The sequence below is a fragment of the Protopterus annectens genome, chromosome 6.part0 (assembly GCF_019279795.1).
Source record: "Protopterus annectens isolate FY-2018-M chromosome 6.part0, PAN1.0, whole genome shotgun sequence".
Lineage (NCBI taxonomy): Eukaryota > Metazoa > Chordata > Ceratodontiformes > Protopteridae > Protopterus > Protopterus annectens.
In genome coordinates, this window is record NC_056737.1 from 440,834,713 (window position 1) to 440,847,212 (window position 12,500).

The following is a 12,500-nucleotide window of genomic DNA, read 5'->3' on the forward strand; positions in this document are numbered from 1 at the left end:
GAGCCAGTTCGTTCTGAAGTTCATGTAAAATGCAGCCTGGGATGTTGTCCAGTCCCATGGATGCTGTGTTTTTGGCTTTAGAGAGTGCAGCTTTTACCTGTGTAGTTGTGATTACAGGGACTCTGCATTCTTCCTGTATAGATATGGGCCCTTTAGGGGGTGAGAGAGTGGTAAAGTTAGCACTGAACCGATCTGCCAGGATGTTGGCAATATCAGTTGGTTTTGTAATTTTCGTGCCTTTCTGCTGTAACAGAGCAGATCAGGGTGTTTTTCCATCTAGATTCTTGTCATAGCTATAGAATGCTTTGTGGTTGTCCTTGGATTTAGTGGTGATTTTGTTTTCATAGCTAGCTTTGGAGATTCTTATAAGGGATCTCAGCTTCTTACTGAGGCTGACCAGGGAGCTCCTCCACTCATGGGATTTTCCTCACTTTTGCAACAGTTTCTTCCTTCTGTTGTACAGTTTGTTTATGGCAAGGGACCACCAGATTGGCTTCCTTTTTTGGAAGATAGTGTCTTGGTTCTGTTTGGGATAGCACAATCCATGCACTTGTGTAAGTGCTTATAGAGTGCATTTGTGTAGGATTCAGCAGTTGTAACTGTATTGTCCATCTACATGGGTGTCATGAAGTTCACCACTTCTGTCTTAAGAAGCATGAAGTTGGCTTTGGAGAATTTTTTTACTGTGGTTTCCTTAATGGGGGTGGGGGCGGGATGTGGATATCAAGGATGATAAGCTTATGGTCGGATCAGACCAACAAGGAGTTGACTTCAAGTGTGGAACACTGGTCACTCATGTTGGTAATGACTAGGTCTAGGATATTGTTGCCCCTGGTGGGGGTGTGGATAAGTTGATCTAGGGCATTGGAGTTTATGAATTCCAGAAAGCGTTGAGCTAAGGAGTTGGTACATGAGTAGTTTTCCCAGTTAATGGTGGGGTAGTTGAAGTCGCCCATTATTAGGGTGTTTAGTTGAACCCTAATATTTTCCAGTACATCAAGAAAAGAGGAGTGGGAATTCTGGGGCATGGCGGGGGATCTGTAGCAAACTACAATTTGGATTTCAGTTTTGCCCAGAGTTAGTTGCACTTGGATAACCTTGGATGCATTATGCTGAGCAACTAGCCTGGAGGTGTGGATATCCATAATGAATATGGACACACCTCCGCATTTGGTGTTTCAGTCCAGGTTACATGGCCAAAAAGTTTGGTATGAGTTATAGCCTGGTAGTGCAGGTGTGCTCTCTGGAGCCTTGAACCAGGTCTCAGTCACTGCACAGATATCAATGTTCTCCATTTTATGGTGCATATGTTCTGTACACCATTATTTATTGATAGCATACCTGATAACAAGCCAGTCAGATAACAGACTGCTGGACATGTGTCCAGTAGGGGTTGTTTCTGAGGACATTACTTAGACATTCTGTGTTTGTGTGTAGAGTACTGTGGTCTGTGTATGTAGGGTAGGAGTCTGCAACCTTCACTATACAAAGAGTCATTCCTGACCCCTCACCCACCAAACTAAATTCATTGGGAGGCACAACAGCTATCTGACTCATAAAATGGAGATAGCAGAGCATATACGGTTTCATATATAGTTATACTAGATATAATATAACTAAGTGTACAAGAATAATACCTTACATATGTCCATAATTGTGCTTCTGTGTTGGGATTGCTTGATCTCTCTCTGTGTGTGAGTGTGTGTGTGTGTGTGTGTGTGTGTGTGTGTGTGTGTGTGTGTGTGTTGTGTGGAAGAGTGCCCATTAATCCTCAGAGGTACAGGGAGCCACTGCAGCAGGATGGAAGAGATGCATGTGGCTCCAGAGCTGCAAGCTGTAGACCCCTGAGTTAGGGTGATTGATGACAGCATGTGTATTGCGCTTACAAACCTTGGGCTCTCTACAGACTGTGGTAGACGCCATTGGTCTCGGTCCTGTTCTATCTGAGGTTACATGCTGCTCCAGTGTATGGCACCCTATTGGCTCACATGTCTGTAGGGCCAGACACACATGTGTCCCATACCTGACAGCCATCGGACCACACTGTGCCATGACCAGAGTATGTAGGGTTAGTATGCGAGTGGCACATATGAGGATGGTGTTTATCAGACAGTCATTATAGTGTCATATTAAGCTTGTGTATCATATGTGGCTGTGGCTGCATTGACATTGGATGTGGGTATGCATTTTCTCACAGGTGTCTGCTACGCTATGCTGTGACCTGCATGCCGAGCCCACTATAATCGCAGGTACATGTGTATTCCCCCATACAATATGTAGTCCAGTGTTGTGGCAGTCTGCCTGTAGTTTGCCCAGTGCTTTGTGACATGCCTAGCAGCCTACTGTAATTACCCAGTGTGCTATGTCCAGTTTTTTGCAAGACATACTGCTGCCAGGCCAGCATAACTGTTGTGTATTTCTGACAAAGCAGTGGTATGCTGTATAGATGTATGTCACTATCGACTGGGTAGTATATGGCCATGTGAACTTAACACCACCAGGTATTATGTGTCTGTACAGACTGGCATATGTGCGTGCATACACTGTGTGGGCATATGTACTCCAGTATTGTCGTGATATACCCATGTACCTGGTTAGTAACATCCACATTGGGAGGCATGGTCCACATGTCTCACGTGAAGGGGACATGTGTACACTTCTGGACTGATCACAGAGTGCCAGACTGTTCACATATATTGGTCATATCCCTGCTGTAGTCCACAAGATCATTACTGTGCCAGCAGTGGTACTGTACTATGATACCCTTAGGATGTCTGTCCATAGGCAATGGTGCACATGTCTACAGCAGATGTGACTTCCCACACCCAACATGTCTGTTAAGACACCCCAATGACAGTAGCAATAGTCTACATATAGACCTGCAATACATCCATGACATCCCCTTGCACTATGGGGTTGGGACTATTGGTGCTGAGGTAGGAGTCTACTCCATGTTCTGGACATATGGTAAACATATATGTGTACGCATATATCCACATATCTATAGATATATACACATATACATATCCACATGCATATATGGGCATATACATATCCACATACATATATGTAGATATATATATATATATATATATATATATATATATATATATATATATATATATATATATATATATATATATATATATATATATATATATATATATATACATATAAGCACTCACACATATACATATACACAGCAATGACTTCGATAGATGGCTAAGCATCTGATGTCATTCCAAGGGGATCCAGTATCTCCCTGCCTGGGACGACATGACTGACAAACCACGATGCTTTGCCAGAGATGGTGTGCACCTGTTGCCCGTCGGATTCAGGTTACTGGCTACAGCTATTGGCACCCCCATTGTGCCTTATCTAGGCAAGGTTCAAAGGACAAAACCACCACCATAACAGATACAAGCATGCAAAACTGAAGGTAATGCGACTCAATGCTAGAAGTCTAAACCTAAAAAGGCACTCTCTTGAGGCACACCAACAAATGGGGAACATCGATATCTGTGCAGTAAATGGGACCTGGTTCAACGATCCAGACAGCACACCTGTAATACCTGGCTACAACTGTTATCACACATTTCGGGCAACAAACCAAGACCACAACACTACAGGTGGAGGAGTGTCCATATTCACCAAGGTTATTCACACCTCCAGCCTAGTTCCCAACACAATGTATCTGAGAATCTCCAGGTGCAACTAACACTAGGTAAGACTGCAATCCAAATTGTAGCTTGCTACAGATCCCCCACCATGCCCCAAGATCCTCACTACACTGTTATAAACATACTGGACAATATTAAGATACAACCAAACACCATAATACTGGGTGATTTCAACTACCCTGCTATTAACTAGGAAAACTACTCAGGTACCAACACCTTTTACCAACAGTTCCTGGAATTCATACATTCCAACCCCCTTTATCAACTAATCCATTGTCCAACCAGGGTCTCCAGTATACTAGACCTGGTCATTACCAACATGGGAGAAAGATGCTCCACACCAGTGGTCACCCCCTCATTGGTCAGGTCTGAACATAAGGTAATCACCGTTGACATCCACATCCCACCCCCACCCGCCAGTAAGGAAACCTCCATAAAAACCCTCTCCAAAGCTGATATCATGCTATTCAAGTCAGAAGTGACAAACTTCATGACACCCATGGAGACGGGAGCTGAAAGTACAACTGGTGAATCCTACACTAAGGCACTGTATGAGCACATCCACTCATGCATGAGTTGTGCCATCCCAAATAGAACCAAGATACTGTCCTCCAAAAAAGGAAGGCAATATGGTGTTCCACTGCCATAAACAAGCTATACAATAGAAGGAAGAAACTGTTGAAGAAAAAAGGATAATCCCAAAATGCAAACTGCTCCCTTTCCAGCCTCAGTAAGAAGCTGAGATCCCTCAAAATACGCCAAAACTTGTAACGTAAATATAATTGCCAAAGATTCCAAAGACAACCACAAGGCATTCTATAGTTATGTCCAGGATCTAAATGGCAATGCTCAGAACTGCTCTGAGCTACAACAGAATGGCATTAAATATACTAATTCCAAGGAGTTTGCCAATATCTGAACAGATAGATTTAGTGCCACATTCACCCTCCTCTCACCCCTTAAAGGGCCCATCTCAATACCAAAAGATTGCCAAATTCCAGTAATCACGGCCACACAGGTGGAAAGTGCACCATCCACAGCTAGGAATACAGCATCCATGGGACCATATGACATCCAGGGCTGTGTACTACATAAACTGCAAAATAAACTTGCACCTCACCTAAGTGCCATGTTTAATCATAGCCTCACCTTAGGCTTCAATCCCACTGAGTGGTGCACAGCTACAGTTATCACACTCCACAAGGGGGGATCCACCTTGGATCCCAGGAACTACCGTCCCATCAGTCTGACGAGCCTGATCTGCAAGGGCATGGAATGCATTATCATGCAACTTATAAACAAAGACATTAGCAACCAGCAAACACTGGACCCCACCCAGGTTGGGCTCGTGAAGGGCCAATCTTGTCTCCTGAACCTGAGTGACTACTTTGAATCAGTCTCTGGAGCTGTGGAAGAGGGTAAGGAAGTCCACACAGCCTATCTGGACTTGGCCAAGGCCTTTGACACCATCCCCCACTCTGGAGACATAGTTAAACTTATGAAGCTGGCCATAAACTCCTGCATCACTCGAAGGGTTGCCAACTGACTTACCGATGGAACCCATACTGTAAAAGTAGCCAACTCCAATCCAAGCTCCAGGCAAGTGACAAGTAGAGTATCTCAGGGTTCAGTCCTGGGACTGCTCTTGTTTGGCATCTACTTTCTGAAGTACAGGCCAACACTACGGAACTCTGGCTAACAAAGTTCACAGATGACTGCAAACTGGGAGCCATTATTGCATCCCCAAATTTTGCGGATATTCTACAACAGAGCCTTACAGAAACAGATGCTTGGTGCCAGAGCCAAGTAATGTATAGTTATCCCCTTTGGAAATAGCATGTACCCATGAATTACCACATAGGTGGCAGTACACTAAACACCAAAAGTGTGATGACAGACATAGGGACACAGGTGGACAGTGGTCTCACCTTCATTAACCACATTGTCCTCCCCAACAGATTTCTCTGTCATCTCCAATAATGGCACAATTATATTCCCTGACTCTACCACTAAATTGTTAGGAATTACTATTGACAATAACCTTACATTTGACAGCCACATAAATAATACCATAAAAACTGTCAACAGAAAAATAGGCTCCTTATATATAATTAAACCTTTCCTAACACCAATAGCCAGAACTAAGATTGCACACTCCCATTTAATTTCAACTCTTCTGTATACCTCACCCATATATACTAATCTAAAGAAAAATAATCTTATCAGACTAACTAATTCCTATAATAACATCGCCAGATTTGCCACAGGCAATCCCTTTAGAACTAAGCAATTTATTGTAAACCAATACAACACTCCAAGACACAGGGTTAAGCGCTTTCATCTGCTAATACAGACTTCATCAGAACCCCGAACAATAATTCCTGTTGCATTTAAAAAACTTTTTTGGCGCCAAAAATACTTAAAGCGACACATCCTATAAAAAATTTTCACTGTAAATACCAGTCATATTGATTATACTAGAAACAAGTAAAAACACAAAAACACAAAACCCAACTTAACCAACAACTGATAGCTGGAAATGTGCATATGTATAAAAATATATACATAAACAATGTATGTATGTATATATAAAATAAAATATACATATATAGTTAATAAACATTGGTAATCTTATTTTGTGCATGAAAATTAATTCACCCAATATATTGTAAAAAGATGATAAATTAATATTGAGTTGATATAATAAATTAACAATGATTGTTTTAACAGTTGATATTTAACATATATAAAATATAAAAAATATATAAAATGTTGTATTATATAAAATGTGATAAGTGAATATCTAACTAACTTCAAGCCAATTGTAAGAAAGGCTTGATACGAATGAAGTCATTAATTCAGGAAGCAGTAGCATCCGTTAATATTTGCCATTTAGCTTCTTTCATGGCAAGAAGAGCTTTCCAGTTACCCCCAAATGGTGAAACATCCACTTTATCAATAATAAAAAATTTAAAAATGTGTGTGTCACCATGTGAGGAAATGTGTCTATAAAGTGCATTCTTAGAATCTCCAATTTTGATCTTGTAAAGATGTTCATAAATACGTTTTTTAAGGTGTCTCTCGGTTTTCCCAATGTAGTAGGCGGGACATGCCGTACATGTAGCAATATACATGACCTTAGGTGTATTACAATTCCCAACCTTACTTTTGACATAGGTCCTATTGAAATCAGCCAACCTGACACCATCACCTTCCCTAATGGCATCACACTGCCTACAACATCCACATTTCCTAGTCCCACCATACTTTGGTTTAGTACAAGTTCTTGTCTCAAGAATACTCTTGATATTGGGTCCGGTCTTAAAAACAAAACCATTTTTTTTTCCAAAAGCATCTTCCAAGTCTTTGTCAACACAAATTAACCTCCAATGCTCACAAATGATATTTTTAATAAGGTGAACAAAAGGAGAATAAGTTAAAACACAAACTCTATGCCTATTTACAGTGTTGAACCGATCCTTACTCTTCTTTAAGCAACTAATACCCAAAATAGGGGGATATTTGTTACCCCATTCACCCTTGACATACTGGGTGATGTCATCCAAAAGTGAAATCGGGTATCCCCTATCAAGGAACATGGATTTAATGAAATCAAGTTCACTACACATTAACTCCTTGTTAGAAGACATGCGAGCTGCCCTGATGCATTGTCCCTTGAAAACGTTCTTAAAAACATGTCTAGGGTGGTTGCTGCTGTATTGCAAATAGTCATTAGAAAAAGTCTCCTTCCTGTAAATATGAGAAACAAACCCTTCCTCTGAATGACTAATGTATAAATCTAAATAGGCAATTCCACAAGTGTCAAAATGATGGGTAAATCTCAAAAATTCTGTAGTCTAACTGATATAATCAATAAAAAGGGGGATCCTATCAATTGGACCATTCCATAAAATGAATAGATCATCCAAATATCTAGTGTAAAAAACAATGTTGGAAAAAAATTCACTAGAGAATAGGAACAAGAGAAAAGGGGATACCAAAGATCGTAGCCAAAACTGGAAATTCAACAAGACATCTGCGTCAGCTGGGAAGGCCGTGCAAATACCTCACTATAAGACAATAGCCAGGTACACAGCTATGACCACCTGTAGCAATGCACCACAGTACTGACACGTGAACGTGTGCATTACTGAGGATAGGAGTGTTTGTGTGTTAGTACACCTGTAGTTGGGAATTCCATGACAGCCTTCACAGCCACCTCTACACCCATTGCCATAGTCAGATGTGGCCGCTGCTGTATTGGACATGACATGTACCCTGTTACACTCCTCTCCCTAATGACTACATGTGCCTTGCAGTACCAGCACAACAGTGTTGTACAAATGGGCCGATAGGCATGGGAAACCCATTGAGGTCTGCCAAGTGTGTGTATGTGTGAATGTCTCTATATCTGTAGGGTACACCATTCCAAGGCCACATACTCTTAGTACACTACACATTGCCACACAGTAGTACATATAGTGTTGTCTCTGCCCATAGGTGAGGCATCACAATGCAACACCCTTCTATGCCTGTGGCATGTGCATTAGATGCATATCCCTGTAGTACCACTGTTGTGATATACAATGGGTTGTATTGCCGTCATGGGAAATGTGTGATAGTGGGTATGTCAGAGTGTCATAAGGGGTTTCAGTGTGTACAATATCCACTGGGGGGTGTGGGTACTGTGTACACTGTCATTACACCATGGTACACACGGTATGTGTCCCATGTACCACTTTCTGGTGACCACTGTCACCATCAACCATACTGGTAACTGATACCACGATACAGCCCAGTTATGCATGTGCTGTGTGCAGCCTACCTGTAACACATTGGGCACATGGACTACTTAGTTAGAATTAATAAGCCCAGGTCTCTAAGATTTCTGTCTGCCTGTTATGTGTCTGTCAATGTGTACATGATGGTATGACACACTATGTAGTCTCCATATACAGCCATTACATCCCCCATTACCATATTGTACATGTCTGTGGATGTTCTGCATGTAACATGTAACCTGGTACACACCTCACCCTAAATGTTGTGTGGTGTGTGCAATGAAAGCCACACACTTCAGTAGCACTGCATACCTAGGTAGGGGTCTAGTCACAGTGTTGCCAAGTAAGGATGTGCATGTATGTGGATGGGTTGACATAAGGTTGCAGATTTTACATGTCCCAGCGGGTCACCTCTCAATGTGGCACAGGCAATAACTGTTATAAAAACCTGTAACATGTCTGCAACTGTACACTGGATATGTCATGGCCATGGTGTCACCACAGTGCCATAACCCCTGGGGAATATGACTGCAGACCATCCTCCTGTTGACACTTGTACACCTACAACACAAAAGGATAACATTATGGAGATCACAATCAATCAGTGTTACTAACAGCTGAAATGCATCATAGCTGGATGGCTACACTACCTGACATGTATGCATTACACATTACCCCTGACAACATCTTATACTGCAGTACATTGCTGCACTCTGTCACATATTAGCATGTCCCTGCATCAATGTTATGGATGTCAGGGATGTGGCACAGGTATCATCATATGTACAGGGTGTGTTGCTGGTTTGCCAGAGGCCAAGGGTGGCCTATACAATTGACACCATGTGTGTGGGTGAGGGGTTTAATTCTTTGATTAGGATGTGGTGATGTGGTGTGTGTCAGTATGGGGTTGCCCTAGGTGTGTTTGCATAGTGTGTGGGTATGCATGCACACAGTTCTGCCATGTGGCTTCCCTATACAGGTGTTTTTGGACAGCTGCAGACCATACCTGGCAGGATGTGCAGTTCACCACCTCCAGCCATGGACACGCTGACTGTGCCTGCCAGGGGTTCCATGGGCATGTGCTGGTACAGACCTTGATGTGCTACTTTCCCATGATGATGACAGATGTCCGTTGGAACCATGTCCCACCTGGGACTGGCCAGGGCCATGTTCACGAGGCATGCTGTGATGTGGTGTGGACAGCACCCCCAGTGATGTGCTGGGGCTGGTACTGCCACTACAGGAGCGGCTTGGCATCCTAGCACGTCCATGTCGACTGCCAGCTGCTGGTGTTTCTGGGCTATGTCTACACAGCCGTCGCACCACTCCAACCAAGTTTTCAAGCACGGACATACCATGGTTGAGGAGGCCCACCATCTCACCCCACAGTCTATCCATGATCTCGTTCTATACAAGGAGGGCAGCAGTAAGTTCACGGATGTTGTCACTTACAGATGAGAAAGCAGCCCTCTGCAGCCTCAGGCCCTGTCTGGTGTGCATTTCCATACGTGCCTGTGCCTCCATGACAGCCTGAAGCATGCGCCTGGTGGTACCAGTTGTTGCTCCTCTGCCAGGGGCATGATGACCAGCGGCCCTCCCATGAGCACCATGCTACATCTGCCTATGTGGTGCCCTGCTCGACATCCGGCTATGCCAACTTTGACCCGACACAGTCGGCATGGAAACCACACTCTCCTGGGCACTGGCACCAACTGCCAACTGTCCCTCTGCTATGGCCACTAGTGATGGGGTGTGTATGGGCACTGTAACTGTGTGCAGGCTTGGGGTGGCTGGGAGGGTGATGACAAATGATGGCGCAGTGTCGGCTTCTGACAACCCCACCTGTGCCTCAACAGTACCTTCATCATCATCATCATCATCATCATCGGTGTCTGTACGGACACCAACCTCAGACTGCATGCAGGAGGGACCCTGACCCTCCTCGCCACCTGTGGGGGAAACAAACACACACTTTAAGACCTGTACAGCATTGCATAACAGTGCACACATTTACACACAGACAGACACACACACACACACACACGCACACACACACTCACACTGACAGTCCACCTTACTACCTCCCTGTCCCTGGGTTTATAGACAGTCCCACATTCAGTTACATGTTCCCCATCCTACATAGCACTTGCTAACATACACTCATTAATACTACCCATCAACATATCATTCCTCTCCATGCCTACACTTGTGATCACAACACATGACCTGTTACTCCATCACCTCCCTGACTTGAGTGAAGTAGGTTGTACAAGGCCTCACTGCTGTCATCCAGTGTTAACCCTGTGTATGTCCAGTCATGGTGTTCATGGCCTCTATATGGTAGGGGCTACTACATTCACTACATATTTCACACACTGGAGTCTCATACTACAGTCTTGCTCAGTCCATGCCACACCTGCTGCACAATCAACCAATCATGTGGACAACAGTAATATCTGGATACACTCACTGGTGTGCTCTGGTAATTCCCCATTGCATTAGTAGTGCTGCATATGTGCGTTGTCGGTTATCTATGTGCTGATGGCAATATGATGTGTATACCTGGTGTGTACTTTCCCCTCCCAATGCATGTTCCATGCTACAGACCTTGTTATACTATCAGCTGTCCTGTGATCGCATATTAGACAAGTTTTCCTGGTGTCTCATGTGTCACTCCATGTCCATGTACGGCACGATCCCAAGGAGAAGTACTGCCATGCGATCAACCCCACAATCACCTGTGCATACATGGACACCCACACAAACAGACACATACACACAGACATCTACATGCACTGACCACACTCCACTCCACCAGATTGCACTTACAGACACAATCAACACCTCCTACACACATACCTACATGTGAGGTTGCACAACTTTTTTACACACAGTCCTACCATTACCCTTCTGTCAGCATGCATTACATATGGTACTCAACAGCATGCAGTGCAGCTATAGTGACTTCAAGCTAGCGCCAGTATACATGGATGTGATGTATGGGCTGTGTTGGTAGGTGATGGCCCTTCCCCTTGATAACACAGCACCCATGTACACAGTGTTACTGTGGACCTGTTCTGCACCCTCCCTTGTACTGTGCACCATACCTCACAGGTGTACAAACCATTGCTGCATGTGTTGTACTGTGTCAGTTATGTCAGTTCTAATGCTCACAGCCCCTATGTATTTCAGCGACACATACCTGGGATGATATGTGGACAGATGTCATTTGTGAATGCCTGATGTCTGGTTTACAGATCACAACATCAGCGGTGCATGTATGACCAGCACAAGACTATTACACTGACAACCACCAGACCTTACCATGGCTATGGGGATGCCCTACACATGTCCCACAACTCTGCATGGTTGCAATGTTGACTCATGTGCACATCCCTTGGAGTTCACACACTGCCGTCACTATTGCTGTGGAGTCATGGTTAAGTCTGCCACAGTTACTGAAACTGATTGTGTGCAGATACAGCCATTCTTAGCATACGTAGGATCCCTGCTGCAGTGCACTGCTGTGTCATGATGACACACCCTCCCCACCTCCAGCCCTTTTGCAGATGCTTGACAACTATGGCCTACACATGTGTCAGTTTGCAGTGTCCCAAGAATGGGACACTACATGCAACAGCCTACTACCAGCCAATTATGTGGACCACAGTACTATGTTTTGCCATAGTGTCGTTCTGTAATGGTTGCTATTATAATGCAGGTATATTTGCTGTTGTAGTACCATATGAGGGTGTTGTTTCACACATGTCCCTACTGTAGGCCATGTGTCCCGCCATTCTTCTCATCCCTGTGGACACATTTCACAATGACAGGATGTTAGTTATCTTGCATGTGTCTGATGTACCCTTCCAGTACCCCATCATGGTCTCCACTGTGATGCAGTGCATTTCACAGCAACAAAACGTGAACATGTACAACATGCAGTATGGGTAGGTGTGTTAGATGTGTGCATGGAATATCCCATAACTATTACATGCCCAGTGTTTTGGCAAGCATGAACATAAGCCACACTCACCAG